This window comes from Neopsephotus bourkii, unplaced genomic scaffold, assembly GCF_033783945.1.
Source record: "Neopsephotus bourkii isolate Nb327-2 ecotype Australia unplaced genomic scaffold, CSIRO-AGI_Nbou_v1 NB_1053, whole genome shotgun sequence".
Lineage (NCBI taxonomy): Eukaryota > Metazoa > Chordata > Aves > Psittaciformes > Psittacidae > Neopsephotus > Neopsephotus bourkii.
In genome coordinates, this window is record NW_026901542.1 from 1,214,019 (window position 1) to 1,227,424 (window position 13,406).

At 39.7% G+C, this 13,406-nt stretch overlaps 1 protein-coding gene across 1 annotated transcript in view; it reads left to right on the forward strand.

Moving 5' to 3' along the window:
- Positions 1-13,406, forward strand: part of CNTN1 (contactin 1) — a 239,509-nt gene that overhangs the window by 61,688 nt on the left and 164,415 nt on the right. Inside the window, exon 2 of the mRNA XM_061361173.1 lies at positions 7,835-7,880. The gene's annotated coding sequence lies outside the window, so the exon portion shown is untranslated. The remainder of the gene's footprint in view (positions 1-7,834; positions 7,881-13,406) is intronic.

Here is a 13,406-nt window from a genome sequence, read left to right on the forward strand (position 1 = left end):
GAACAGGCTGCTGAGGGAAATGGCTGAATCACCATCCTTGGAGGTATTTAGAAGACATGTAGATGAGGCATTTAGGGATGTGGTTTAGTGGTGGACTTAGCAGTGGTAGATTAATGGTTGGACTTGATGAACTTAAAGGTCTTTTCCAACCTGAGTGATTCTATGATTCTATGGCATTTACTGGAATCACAGGCATTTACAAAAAGACTTTTAATGTTTTTTAGTGCTATAGTGTGTGGTAGGATGGCAACTTATACAGGTAAAACTTATGTTTGTTATGCAAAATGTTCTATACAGTCCTGCAGGACATTCTTGTTTCCAAACTGGAGAGGCATAAATTTGATAGGTGGACCACTCGGTGGATAAAGAACTGGCTGGATGGCCACACACAAAGAGTTGTGATCAACGGCTCAGTGTCCAGCTGGAGAACGCTAATGAGTGGTGTACCTCAGGGATCGGTGTTGGGATCAGTCTTGTTCAACATCTTTGTCGCTGACATGGAGAGTGGGATTGCGTGTGCCCTCAGCAAGTTTGCCGATGACACCAAGCTGTGTGGTTCGGTTGATACGCTGGAGGGAAGGAATGCCATCCAGAGGGACCTTGACACGCTTGTGAGGTGGGCTGATGCCAACCTCATGAAGTTTAACCATGCCAAGTGCAAGGTCCTACACCTGGGTCAGAGCAATCCCAGACACAGCTACAGGCTGGGCAGAGAAGAGATTCAGAGCAGCCCTGCAGAGAAGGACTTGGGGGTGTTGGTTGATGAGAAAATGAACATGAGCCAGCTTCAGTGTGCCCTTACAGCCCAGAAAGCCAACCGTATCCTGGGCTGCATCAAAAGGAGCGTGACCAGCAGGTCGAAAGAGCTGCTCCTGCCCCTCTGCTCTGCTCTCGTGAGACCTCACTTGGAGTATTGTGTGCAGTTCTGGTGTCCTCAACATAAAAAGGACATGGAACTGTTAGAACAAGTCCAGAGAAGGGCCATGAGGACGATCAGGGGAATGGAGCACCTCCCGTATGAAGATTGGCTGAGACAGTTGGGGCTGTTGAGCCTGGAGAAGAGAAGGCTGCGTGGAGACCTCATGGCAGCCTTCCAGTGTCTGAAGGGGGCCTATATTAGACAAGGCCTTGGGTGACATGTTTTAGTGTGACATGTCCCTGCCCATGGCAGGGGGGTTGGAACTTGATGATCTTAAGGTCCTTTCCAACCCTAACTATTCTATGATTGTATAAGGATGCTGGGGATGGAGTATTCATTAGGGACTGTAGTGATAGGACAAGGGGTAATAGGTTAAAACTTAAACAGGGGAAGCTCAGGCTAGATATAAGGAAGAAGTTCTTTACTGTGAGGGTTGTGAGGCACTGGAATGGGTTGTCCAAAGAAGTGGTAACTGCTCCATCTGTGGCAGTGTTCAAGGCCAGGTTGGACACAGCCTTGGGTGACATGGTTTAGTGGGAGGTGTCCCTGCCCATGGCATGGGGGTTGGAACTAAATGATTTTAAGGTCCTTTCCAGCCCTAACCATTCTATGATTCTGTGTCATCACATGGTTTCTGGAATAGCACTAACTAAACCAATTTGAAGATTCTCTAGAACAAGGGGTGATTTAATCAAAAAGAAGAAAGTTTCTGTTTGTGTCTTTGTCAAAAAGCAGGCATTTTTGTTATCCCTTTCTAAATTAAAAAAAAAATGTTTATATCCACAGAATTTTATGCATACACTTAGCTTGCCACAGGTAGATCATTTTGGCCATGCTAGAATCAATTTCTCTCTCACATAAAGAATGGCTTATGAAGGATATTTTGAACAGAATATCATCCTCTCTGCTGGGTGACATCATTGCCTGATAGTGGTAAGATAGAGACTTCCTAATACATGGAAAGGATCTCCTGATGTATTTTTTGAGTAGACAATATGCTGTTCAAATGCAAATCATGCATATTTTTTCAATAATATTTTAATATATTGGAAATCCTCTTAGCAACACTACAGCTAAATTAGTGATGGAACAATGATATGAATTGAATGACTTGAGGCATTATCTATGTACTCTTCTTACAGGCTCAGTTTCTGAAGAACTAAATAAGATCCCAGTCCTGCAGGATTACTTGAATGAATAGATCCTGAAATGTGTGAATAGGTCCTGATATGTAAATCTTTTCAGGATAAGAACCTTTGTAATTTCTAAGGCAGGAACCATATCTGCCTCAGTGCTTTGTGATGCACCTTCAGTATGAATGCATAAGTAATAATGCTTCATTTTAATTCCTTGTGAAAGCAATGACTCCAGCTCTGGCCATGAGTTAAATCCAGAATGAATGGGGAGCAAGCACTGCAGAGGCTCTTAACACATTGACAGCATTCTCTTTTGCCCTGTGAAGTTGCCTTTTTTACAGCATGTGTTCGTAAAGCCTATGGAAAGGCAAGAGGAAAGGCTTGGTTCCTGCAGCTCAAAACTGCTCAAGAGATCTAGTTTCACCTGTTTGCAGACCTCAGCATCTAATCAAGCAGCCTGCAGCTAGTAGTAGATGATGAAGTGTTGATGTGATTAACCAAAGCAATTTTAGGAATTGCTTAACCTCATAACTCAGTGGTGGCAGCTGGAAGAGGAGTAACTCATTTCTGTGAGTTGCAGTAGCTCTGGTCAAGCCTGGGCTGCAGAAGGTCTGCTCCTGGTAACAGGGAGAGTGGGAGCGGTGAGTGATATGTGGAGCCTAGAGTTTATTTATCCTAACTAAAGTCTTAACTTTCTAATCAAAATGCAGCTGTTACATTAGTCCAGATCTATTTTAGATAATAATACAGTTAAGACATGCATTTATTAGTACCTGTCCCCTTCTCTGGGTCTGCTGGCTGGTGGTGCCTATATTTCTCAAGGAGAATTGATGGGGCAGACAAGTGAGGTTACAATGAGCCATTAGCACACTGGGGATAGGACGATATTCATGCTAACGGTGGGGGTCCCTTACTGCGTCCTCAAAAATCCACTTGGAGCTAATTTCACAAGTTCTCTAGCACAGTTGGCCTACCTGCAGTTTCTTCATTGATTCCTAGTTCCACATTATACTTATTTTTCTGTTTGCTCTTGCTGAAACTGGTTTTACCTGACTCTCCTTTACACTGTGATTTATGTTTGCAGGCTGATGCCTCTGGTGTTTTTCTGTGCCTATGCTATGCTATGCTTTGGTTTTATTCTAGGGTCGTAGGCAGTTCTGTGATTTTTCCATAATGCTTGAAAATGGGAAGGAAATTTGGAATGAGAGGGCTTTCTGAATATTAAGCTTACATCTGATTAACTGTTGATTTTTTTTTTTAATACCAGTGCAGACTTTCCTGTGAATGTGTCTGTTTTTTTAATGAATCTAAGGCTGGCTTCCAGGAATTGAGCTTAGTTAGGTTAACATCACAGCTATAGGGAAGCTGGTGTGACTTTTACAGTCACCCCAGAAGGATCTAAGCTGCATAATCTTTTTTGCAGTTTTCAAGTGGGCTTTCTTTGTGAAGGACTGATGGGAAAGGCCATATGCAGTGGAATACAAAAACAGAGACTTGAAAGGATTAGGGGAAAATGCAGAGAAAGGTGTTAGGGAAAGGAGGCAAATCCATCACTTACAGCTTTGACAAAAGCTACTAGAAAAATGTCAGAAGTTCTTACTGAGTCAGAACTGAAACCTGAATGCAGTTTATGCTTTTAGAAGAGCTTGGTGTAATGTTTGGTACTCAGATAATTTTTAGTGTGACAAACTAGCATACTGATTTTCAGTTGAACCTTAATATCTCTAGATAGGTAACAGCTTTGTATCTCTTTGGAGACTGGAAAATCTAAGCTCCTTGGCATGCACAAAAAGCATCGTCTTTTTTGTTTAAGCAGGACTGCATACTGTATTTATTCTAGAATATCTATCTATCTATCTATCTATCTATCTATCTATCTATCTATCTATCTATCTATCATCTATCTTTCCAGAAGCAATTCCCTAAAGCTTATATCCTTCATGTTAGATACACAAATGCCTTTCAGTTTGGTAAAGTTCTTATTTTCCCTATGTTTCTTTTCCATGGGTGATGTTTTGCATGACATGCTCCTCCTAGAGGATCCTTCTGCAGTGGAATGGTATAACAAGTATTACAAAATAGCTTTTTCTCAGAGTGGAGGTTAATGTAGAATGACCCTTTTTTGTTGTTGCTGAGCACGTCCAGTGCCTGGTGCTGAACTGATGGGTCCTTTTGATTAGCAGAGACTGAAAGTGGTTTTTTCAAGAGCTACTCATGATGGGTTAGGCATTATTGAGTTCAGCAGTAATCTTTCTACATCGCAGCGCTCTCTCTTGCCTCACACTGTGATTGAGGCTGAAGAAGTGTATTTAGATCTGCAAAGATGATCTAAAATTCTATGTGGTTTTCTATAAATTTTCATGTATGGAGATTCAAGCAAATTACTTCATTATCTTTACAGCCCACTGGGAATAGGAAAAGTGGGATAAAATTATATATTAAAAAAAAAATCTTCTGCCTGTCTTATTTATGTTATGAGCTGAAATAATCAAATCACGTTTTCATAACACCTGATGCAATATTCTCTGTCCTTACCCATGTAAAATGAGTAAGTCAGGTAGCAAATATGCCACATTCCCAGCTGACTTCAGTGGCTTGACTCAGGTACCAGTAAATACAAATAATGACGCTGCCAGTGCCATTGCTTAAATACGAAGGTGGAGTATACTGTGGAGCTTCCCAGATTTGTCTGTGGAAGATGGCTTATGCTGTCACTAGGAGTGAATCCTGCCGGAGCATCTTCCTCCATCCGCTGTGCAAGCAGGGAGATGCTGAGCAGTGAGTCATCTGAGCAGCAGGACCTGCCACCAAGGAGCAAGGCTGGACACCCTGCAGGATGTCACTGAACTCTGAGCCTGGGTATTGCCAGGGCACATTCAGACTGCCAGTACTTGTATGGCTTGTCAAAAGGGTTTTTGTCATAGGTGTCAACAAATTCTCTTTCTAGAGGATGAAAGAGAGAAAAATACTCCATTTTAAAAGCCTGACTCTTTTATTGGTGGGCTACACGTCTACAGAGCTCTTTCCTTTTAGAACATTCATCTGCGTTTGGTTTTACTGGTGTCTCGTTTTCTCTTTTGTTTATGTCATCTGAAGTACAGCATAGCAAGAATCCTTCATCCCATTTCCCATTTGCTGTCCATAGGCATCCAGTGCTCACTGTTGTCTGGGTCAATATACTGAGCTAGAAGGAGTCCTCCTCTCACTCTCTACCTGTGTGTACTGCATTCTTCAGCAGATCAGTTTGAAAATGATTTTGGTCCTATGCTAAATGTAAAACCAAGAAAGAGTATATTCTGTTTTAAACTTGCAAAGATAAACGTATTTAATTTGTAGTTTCCTAGACTATTCTTGGTCATTTCCTCTTTTCCCCTCATTACAGCACCTTTCTAGATACTCTAGATGATTTAAAACAAAACAACACTGTTCTGTGCCTGTAGTTTTTCTGTAGTCCCCCTCTGCATTTCACACTTGGAAAATGCATTTCTGATTCCCTGATGTCTATAGTCTATCTTTTTATTTTAGCAACTGTCTCAGTTTAACAGGCTTTTCCATAATACATAGGTTATTAAAGGTAAAGTTAAAAGTCACAGAGGTGAAAGACTCACAGATGATGGAATAGTAATATCCAGGGTTACTGATAGAAGGGAAGGAAGGTGTTAACAGCTAACCAAGTGTTGCCCTGTTGAGGATGAAATTAATGTCTGTTGATTTCTTTAACCTTATTTTACTTCCTACATTGCACAGCGGGTTGTAAGCTTTGGTTGAAAGAAAGTAATGTAAAGCTATTAACAACAAGCCCTATTTGGTGTAACACAAATGGATCTTGGAAAATAATATATAGAGAGTTATAGAAAGACTACTGTATATTAACTGTTACGGTGTTTCTGAATATGGTAAGAAATAGTTCTCAAGCCTTTACTTTGAAGAATGACTGAGAGAACTTTAATCAGAAATTTGCATTTAAATGCTTGCTATTTCAGAAAACCATACAGAACCTTGAAATTGCTTTTTAATGTGTTCTACCTTATTTTCCACCCCAACTAATAAATCATGACGCAAACATGTAAACCTTCATGTTAAGTGTTGGAAAATTGACAGAATATTTTGCATTATGCTGATGATGTAATATGCAAGGTGTTACTCAAAGAACTTCCTTCTTGAGATAAATGTGTTTCTTGAAAACAAATTTTCAGAGTTAAGACATATGACCATGCAAATGTGTATACAGCAAGGGAGTGAAAGACTAAAATGTAGGCATGACAAAATAGGTCCTTTTGTGTATGTGGTTCTGTAAGATTAGTTGCAATTATTTTTGTCCACAGACTCTCAAGAGTAGTTTACAAGTAGCTAGAAATAATGGAAATGCTCTTTATAGATAGGGAATATTCTGATATTCTGTCCAGGTCAGCAGAAGCAGAATGATTAAACCCCAGTGTCTTAACATGAACATTTACTTCATAAGAGGGAGGAGGGATAAGTCTGGAAGTACAGTCATCTTTCTTCACCTCTCAGCGCAGTGAAAAGACTGACATTAAACTTCTGGAGACAAGAAAGTTGTATCTCTTTACATAGAAATGCAACATGTGGAAAAAAGTAGAATTAACATGATTTAGTGAAGCCTTATGAGAAATCATTAGATATCCAATCTTGTAAATAATCATTAAATCACTGAAGGGCAGATCTGATTTTGCACTGCAGTTAATCAGAGCACAAGCAAAACAGAATAGTAAGCACACCTCAATTAAGCTACCTACAAAGTAGTATAGCTCTGGAGCCTGAGTGCTTGGGTCTTTCATGTCACCGATGGAATTGGCAATGGACCTTACATATCTAAAAAGTTCCTTGCCTTATATTCGCATACTTAAATCATTGTCCATTTGGCTATTAATACATCTTAAAAATCCTTTGTGCAATAGCAATCAACTACAGTTGCAGAAGGAAATACAGGTATGAGAGTGAGATGGAAATCTGTTAGTTTATGTAGCCAACTTCTGAAGTGAGTACTGTGTATTATATGATGTGTTTGGGTTGCACTACATCTTGGAAGCGTTTGAAAAATTGCAAGCAGTGCCAGTGTAGCGCCGTTCCTTCCTTGGATCCACTGATCCAGACATATAGTGGATATTACACTGAAACTGCTAAGAGAGGAAATGGAGATATGGAGGTAGTTTGACAGTATCTGCAGTTGTGAGTCAGAGAAGGCTTGAAAGAAGAAATCAAAGCTGAAGTTGAGTAAAGACTTCTTGAATCTTTCTGGAAGGACATGTCATGATTTGCTGGATGGAGACAAATATAAGGAGGGATCAGAAGAGAGACTATAAAGGGAATTATGAAATGTGTTAGAAAAAGTAGATGTATGATGGTAATCCAGAATGTATCTGAGCAGGCATCTCAGTGTAATTTACTGCAGGAGGGAGTTCTAGGATCAAGTTTTTCTCATATGGTATTAATGACCTTAAAAATAGCTAAATGTGCACCCAAGCGTAATTTTTTAAGGCAGTCTCTAATAGCTTGCATATCAAATAACTAGGAAAAATAAAATCACATAAGCTCACTCTGCTTTTAAAGTTTAATTTTGGTAACATTTTATTAATAATATGTCTTTATGCAAGAAATTGGCTAACTGGAAACCCATGTTTATGAATTGCAGAAAACATCTGGGAAAAGCTGACTGTAAGAGAATGTTATGAATGTATACATAACAAATTATAACAGAACTGGTAATTGAAAAATTGGGAGTTGAACACACAACTGAACCCTGTCTATTTGATTCTAGATACTGCCTCTGGATCTGCATTGAAACGGAGTCCACCTTATTAGAGGTTTGTGACTTTTCTCAGTTCTTACATACAGTTTTAAAATGATTACTTTTTACCATGTTTAAATAATGAAGTGAGAAATATGAGCTTCTTAGTAGCTAATAATTAGTCCCAGTGCAATGGGAAAAGTGGTAAAAACATTAAGTCAGAAATGTTTGCTGAACTAATGCGCAGAAGCAGTGTTGTGGTTTTGGCCTCATCAGTGCTGTTAGTTTGTAAATGTTAGCTATATTGAAATACAGCATTTTAGCATTAGGTCTACTGGCAAGGTTTTTGATTCAAATAATTCTCTGGTTTGAGTTGATCTTTGGTATGTATATCTACCTGTTCCTGTTCAAAGCCTGGAGTAGTCGGTACTTCTGAGGCTCTATCTGCCATGAAAGACACATCAAATAAGCTTTTTATATATATAATACAGAAGCACAGGACTTGATCTGTGTTTTCTTTGACTATTCAGAAACGACTGCTGGGTTCTAAAATGTACGTATGTTTAAAGCGTGGAAGGTGGTACGCAGTGATCAGTTTAGAGCAGGCTAAAGCCCTTCCAGGCTTGGCGCTGTATATATGTATTGCTGGGCAATTGGAAGCCCATAGCTCAGGGATGACTGTATTCATTATATGAAGGTGGACTAATTTGGGGCTCTGTATAAAATCATGTTAAACTGCAATAAGCAACATTATATGACTCTGATGAGCTAGTCTGGTGGAATGGACAGTTGAAATAACAGTAGCAGCTCTGTGGGCATAATGATTTTGAATCCATATAGTTTCCTATAGGAGTAGCCTTAGATTTTCATCAGGGGTATGCCGACTGATTTCTCCCCTCTGCCCCCCTGAAGATCACTTAAAGATTGCATTAAATTCATGTATAATCCTAAGACTATCGTTCAAGTAAGAACATAAACAAGAGGTGTATTGTTACAATTTTGGAAGCAGTTCTCAGTATATGGCTTTAAATGCATGAAGTAAAATACACTATTCTGGTGTGTTGTAGAACAGGACTAGAGGAAGTCATGGTTTCTAATGGCAAAACATGGTTCCTTGGCTTAAAGTTATTTAGAAATGACATGTTTTACTTCTGCATCTTTTATCTTCTATAACTTCATTAATTTTCTGCTTCTAAACAAGGAAAGCACTAGCTCAGAGTAGTGCTAGTTAATCCTGTAGGTACCAGCCTCTAGCCAAAATCCTTCTGAGAGTCTGAACGTTGTTATCTTTGACTGATATATTGACAAACTGTTTTGTTCAATATTTGTGTAGTACTGAACCTAAGGGAGCTGTGCAATATAGGCAAATAACAGTGATACTTCTTATACACTGTTGGGGTTTTTTGGGACATACCTCCTTGCATTTCTATTTTATATACTGTTTCAGCTAATTTAATGAACAAATTAATGTAGATCAGCCTTCATTTTGTAGTCATTGTTAGCTAACCTGTCTGAAAATAGCTCAAAATCTCTGGTTTTGCTGTTTAATTCATTTTTATAGAGTCAAATACTTACCTGTTTTGTCTGTTTCCAAATGACTATGACATGAGTTTTTGTATACTATATTGCTTAATTCTGGTGAAATGACATAGGTTGTAGGCATGACTTCAGTCTTTGGACCTAGATTCATCACATAATCACTGGAGAGAGCAAACTCTTCTGTTCAGCTGGTTTTATTTATGTTCTAGAAAGCTGATCTCTACAGTAATGAAGACATAAGTGCAGCTTAGTTATCTGTAATTCCAGTTGCCTGGAAGTCAGTAGATGTTTCTCCATTTGGATGATGAGTATGGCATAAAGCTCATTTACACCTTACTGAGTACAGGATACTATTGCACAGTGCTTATTAGCATCATACCAGACTGTAATAGTTCTAGTCCTTACAGAAACTGTGCTTAGGCTCTTATTTTGATTTACATGTGTAAATGAAGCTTCTTATCAACCAGGTGTGATGGAGTTAGCAGCTGGCCTTATGTAGTGGTGCAGGAGGACAGTGTGTTTCTCAAACCTGTAGCAGTGCATGCTGCCCAACCAACTTTCAGGGTGGTTCCTTCCTTTGTGCTTATAAATGCATCTTAGTATATCTTAGGTTATTACATCCATGGGACAAGCATTTGTTCCTGACACCCGTTTTGTATCTGAGATAATGTCCATCAAGTCACTGTCACACACCTTTTCTGTTTAAGAAAGATTTTATCCACCTTTGTTGCACTGCTCCTCACACTCAATTTTCCAGGTACGTGTCATCATACATTCCTTACCAATAAGCCCAGAATTGGCATGGCACATGCTGTTAGTCTCTTATTAAAGAACAACCTTTCCCGTACTTACTGTATTGTATGAACAAGCTCATGGTCCAAGGAGCAGCTTGATATACCTGGTGCTTTTTGTCTTCATTCAAAATGGCCACAGTCTCCTGCTGTTTCTAATTTATAACTGCCATCAGTAAAGATGAATATTACATTTATTCTTTCACGGGAAAAAAAAAACAAAATGAAGAACGAAAGCCCTTATGGAGGAGTGGGAGGTGGAAGTGCAGGAGCCAGTGCTTCCTTGCAGTGGCAAATAGCATTGCTTGCTTATTCTCCTGCTGGGACAGGGCACCTCCCTGTGAGCCATCAGGTAGTGCTGTGGGTCTGTGCAGTGGCAGCAAGCCCACAGGTCAGGAACAATGCCTTATGTGTATTTTTCCCCAGGGAAGGAAGCAGTGGGGAGTGAGCTGTCTGTCTCCTGCACAGCTCTCTCCTGAGCTCCTGGGATGTGGAGAGGGAGCAGGCCATATGCTAAGTGTAGAGCTCTGATCACCATCTTTAGACAGTGCCTGTCAAGTAAAATGACAGAGAGGCTGGGAGGAGGGCAGTGCAGCTGTAATGCAACATTGCAGCCTCCCTTTTACTCTCTGACCTTATGGGATTAGACAGCTTTGTATAGGATCTGCCAGTTGTTCGTGTCTCGTTCAGGACTGGAAGAGATGCTGAGCCATGCTGAGCTGCAGCAGAGGAGTGCTCGCTGATAGAACTCAGCACTTAGAAGGACACAGTTTGGCTGCAGGAAAGAGGCACAAGGTACCAGTTGAGTGCCTCTCCCACGATCTGACTCAGAAACATGATTCTGTGATATGACCAAGCAGTATGCCTCTCATCTATATGAAGAGAAAATTGAGAGGCGAGAATATCATTTGGTGGGTATTCAGAAGGAGGAATAGTGTTGTGTTAATTATTGCATAAGCTGTAGCATCTCATCTAGCAAAGCTCTTTGAAGTATGCCATAAAGTAATTAAATATCTAGACATCCAAAAAGAATTATTTCCATATATAAATGGCTTTCTATGATGCGATGCAGTCCCTTCCCATTAAAATAAAGCTTTTCAGTGTCCCAAAATATGAAAGAGTTAGATCTGTGTTTGGATGCAACTGTGGTTCAGACTAAATACTTCTCAACAATCTTGCAGAATTCAATTTGAATATGTTAAAATGAGCAGAAACCGTTCAAATTGACATTGTCCTGGAAAGGCCTTCGTAGGATGCATTCAGCTTAATATACATTAATTTTTATAACTATGCAACTGCGTTTTATATTGGAGGCATTATTTTTGAATTACTGAAGTATTTTAAGAGTGATGCTCTTGGTAAAGGCATAAACAAAGTACAAAGGCCAGTCTGTTTTCCACACAGTAGATTGTTGTGAAGAGTTTGTGCCAGCCAGTACAGAGAGTGCAATCGTGTCTTATTCGTCTCAAGAGAGATGAATTACTCAACTGCTTCAGCTCCTGCTGCTCCACATTCTTCTCCTTAAGCTGTATTGTTGGAGTGGTCTGCTCCTCTTCACAGAGCAGCCAGCCTAACTGGCAGAAATGCAAATGTATAGCACTGTCTTCTTCATGAAAGGTCTTCACCTGTGAGCTCTTTCAGATAAGCACTCTTTGGATAAGCTTTCCCAACAGTGTAGTTCTGCTGTAGGTTATTGTTCCTAAAAGAAAACCAACAGATTCTTTTTCAAACAACCGCATTATGCTCAGCAGTATCTATTAAAGCTGCACATCTGCAGAAGTGGCGTTATTGACTGTTACACTGACACATGCTGACAGGCCAGGTGATTTGTCTTGCCTTTACTCTGATCAGAAAATTTTGCTCAGGGTTGTATTTGCTCCGGTGGTTGACACAGTAGGGACTGTGAACAGACAAGGTGTGCCCAACTAAGATCACCAGATTCAAGTGTATTTCTGTCTTCAACTCATTTTACTGTGAATTGGGTAGTGCTGTGTGCCTCCCGCAATCAGTCCTTTTTTTTTAAGGTTTGTGTTGGCAGCTACATACATGTCTTAATGTGGTTACCACTATTACACCCCGCTTGGGGTTAAAATGTGCCTGGTGTACTACTAAAAAGCACCTTCTGAGTGCTGCTGCCCCTGGTGATACAATCCTTTGACCTTGCTAGGATAATACTGAAGCATATATGTAGTCATTAAGAAACATTAAATAGAATTATTAAAAAAAAATCAGCAGCAAATACTGAAGATCAAACACAGACATTCGCTAATTGGGGGTGTGCAGAGAAGTCTTTGCTGGGTTGGCTCATGAAAGCCAGAAGCCTTGGAGCAAGTACAGAAACTGAAGTGACAGAGACTGTGTATACAAGTCCTCAAAATAACCCACAGCCCTTCATTATGCAAGGAAGTTAAGCTGGTGTTTTGCTTGGAAGAAGTAGTTGCTGCATAAACAGTGTGATTTATCATAGATAGGAGTGGAGTCCTTGAAGATGCTCAGATTATTTCCCATGTTCACGTGTCAGTGCTCTGCTCTCCCTAGGCAGGGCTAGTGGGAGAAAGATGGTCCAGATGTTTTGCCAGCTACTGGTATTGATGGTGAATGGGTCTGTTTCTGGCACTTACCACAGGTGTGTTAAAAGCTATTAAAATCAAGGTGAGATGATATTAAGGCACTTATTTTTATATGTTGCCAGCTTTCTTAAGTAAGTGATTCATATGGATGTTGAAAGCAGTGCATCAAATGGCCTTGCAGGACTGTGACATCTTGGATGTGTGACTTGACTTTGCATCTTGAATAGTGTATGTTTTTCATTAAAAAGAGACTAACTTTGCAAAAATCTTCTTACTGAAGCTTCCAAGAATTATGCAAAGCAGTAATTATTCACAGATTTTAAGACACAAACGCAATCCCTAGACAATGCAATCCGCAGAATCTTTCCCTGAAACAGACATTAATTCGAACTGCTTGGGGTTTTTTTAAAGATGTTCCAGTAAGATGTTCCAATTGTTGATACTTGCGCAATTAGAAGTGTTCGTTAACTATAAAGGGATTAATATGTACACTACAGACTTTTAAAATGATAGGCTGAATGAATCCCACCCTGTGTTAAAATGCATTTTAAAATAAAGCAAATTAAACATTAAACCATTATGATAGTATATGTTATTGTGTGCTGATATATGTGGAATGTGATATTTCATCTTGGCTTTCTTTTGAATAACCCAGATGGGCTGAAGTTCTTTAGGTCTTGACTGAAGGAACTTTCGTGAATG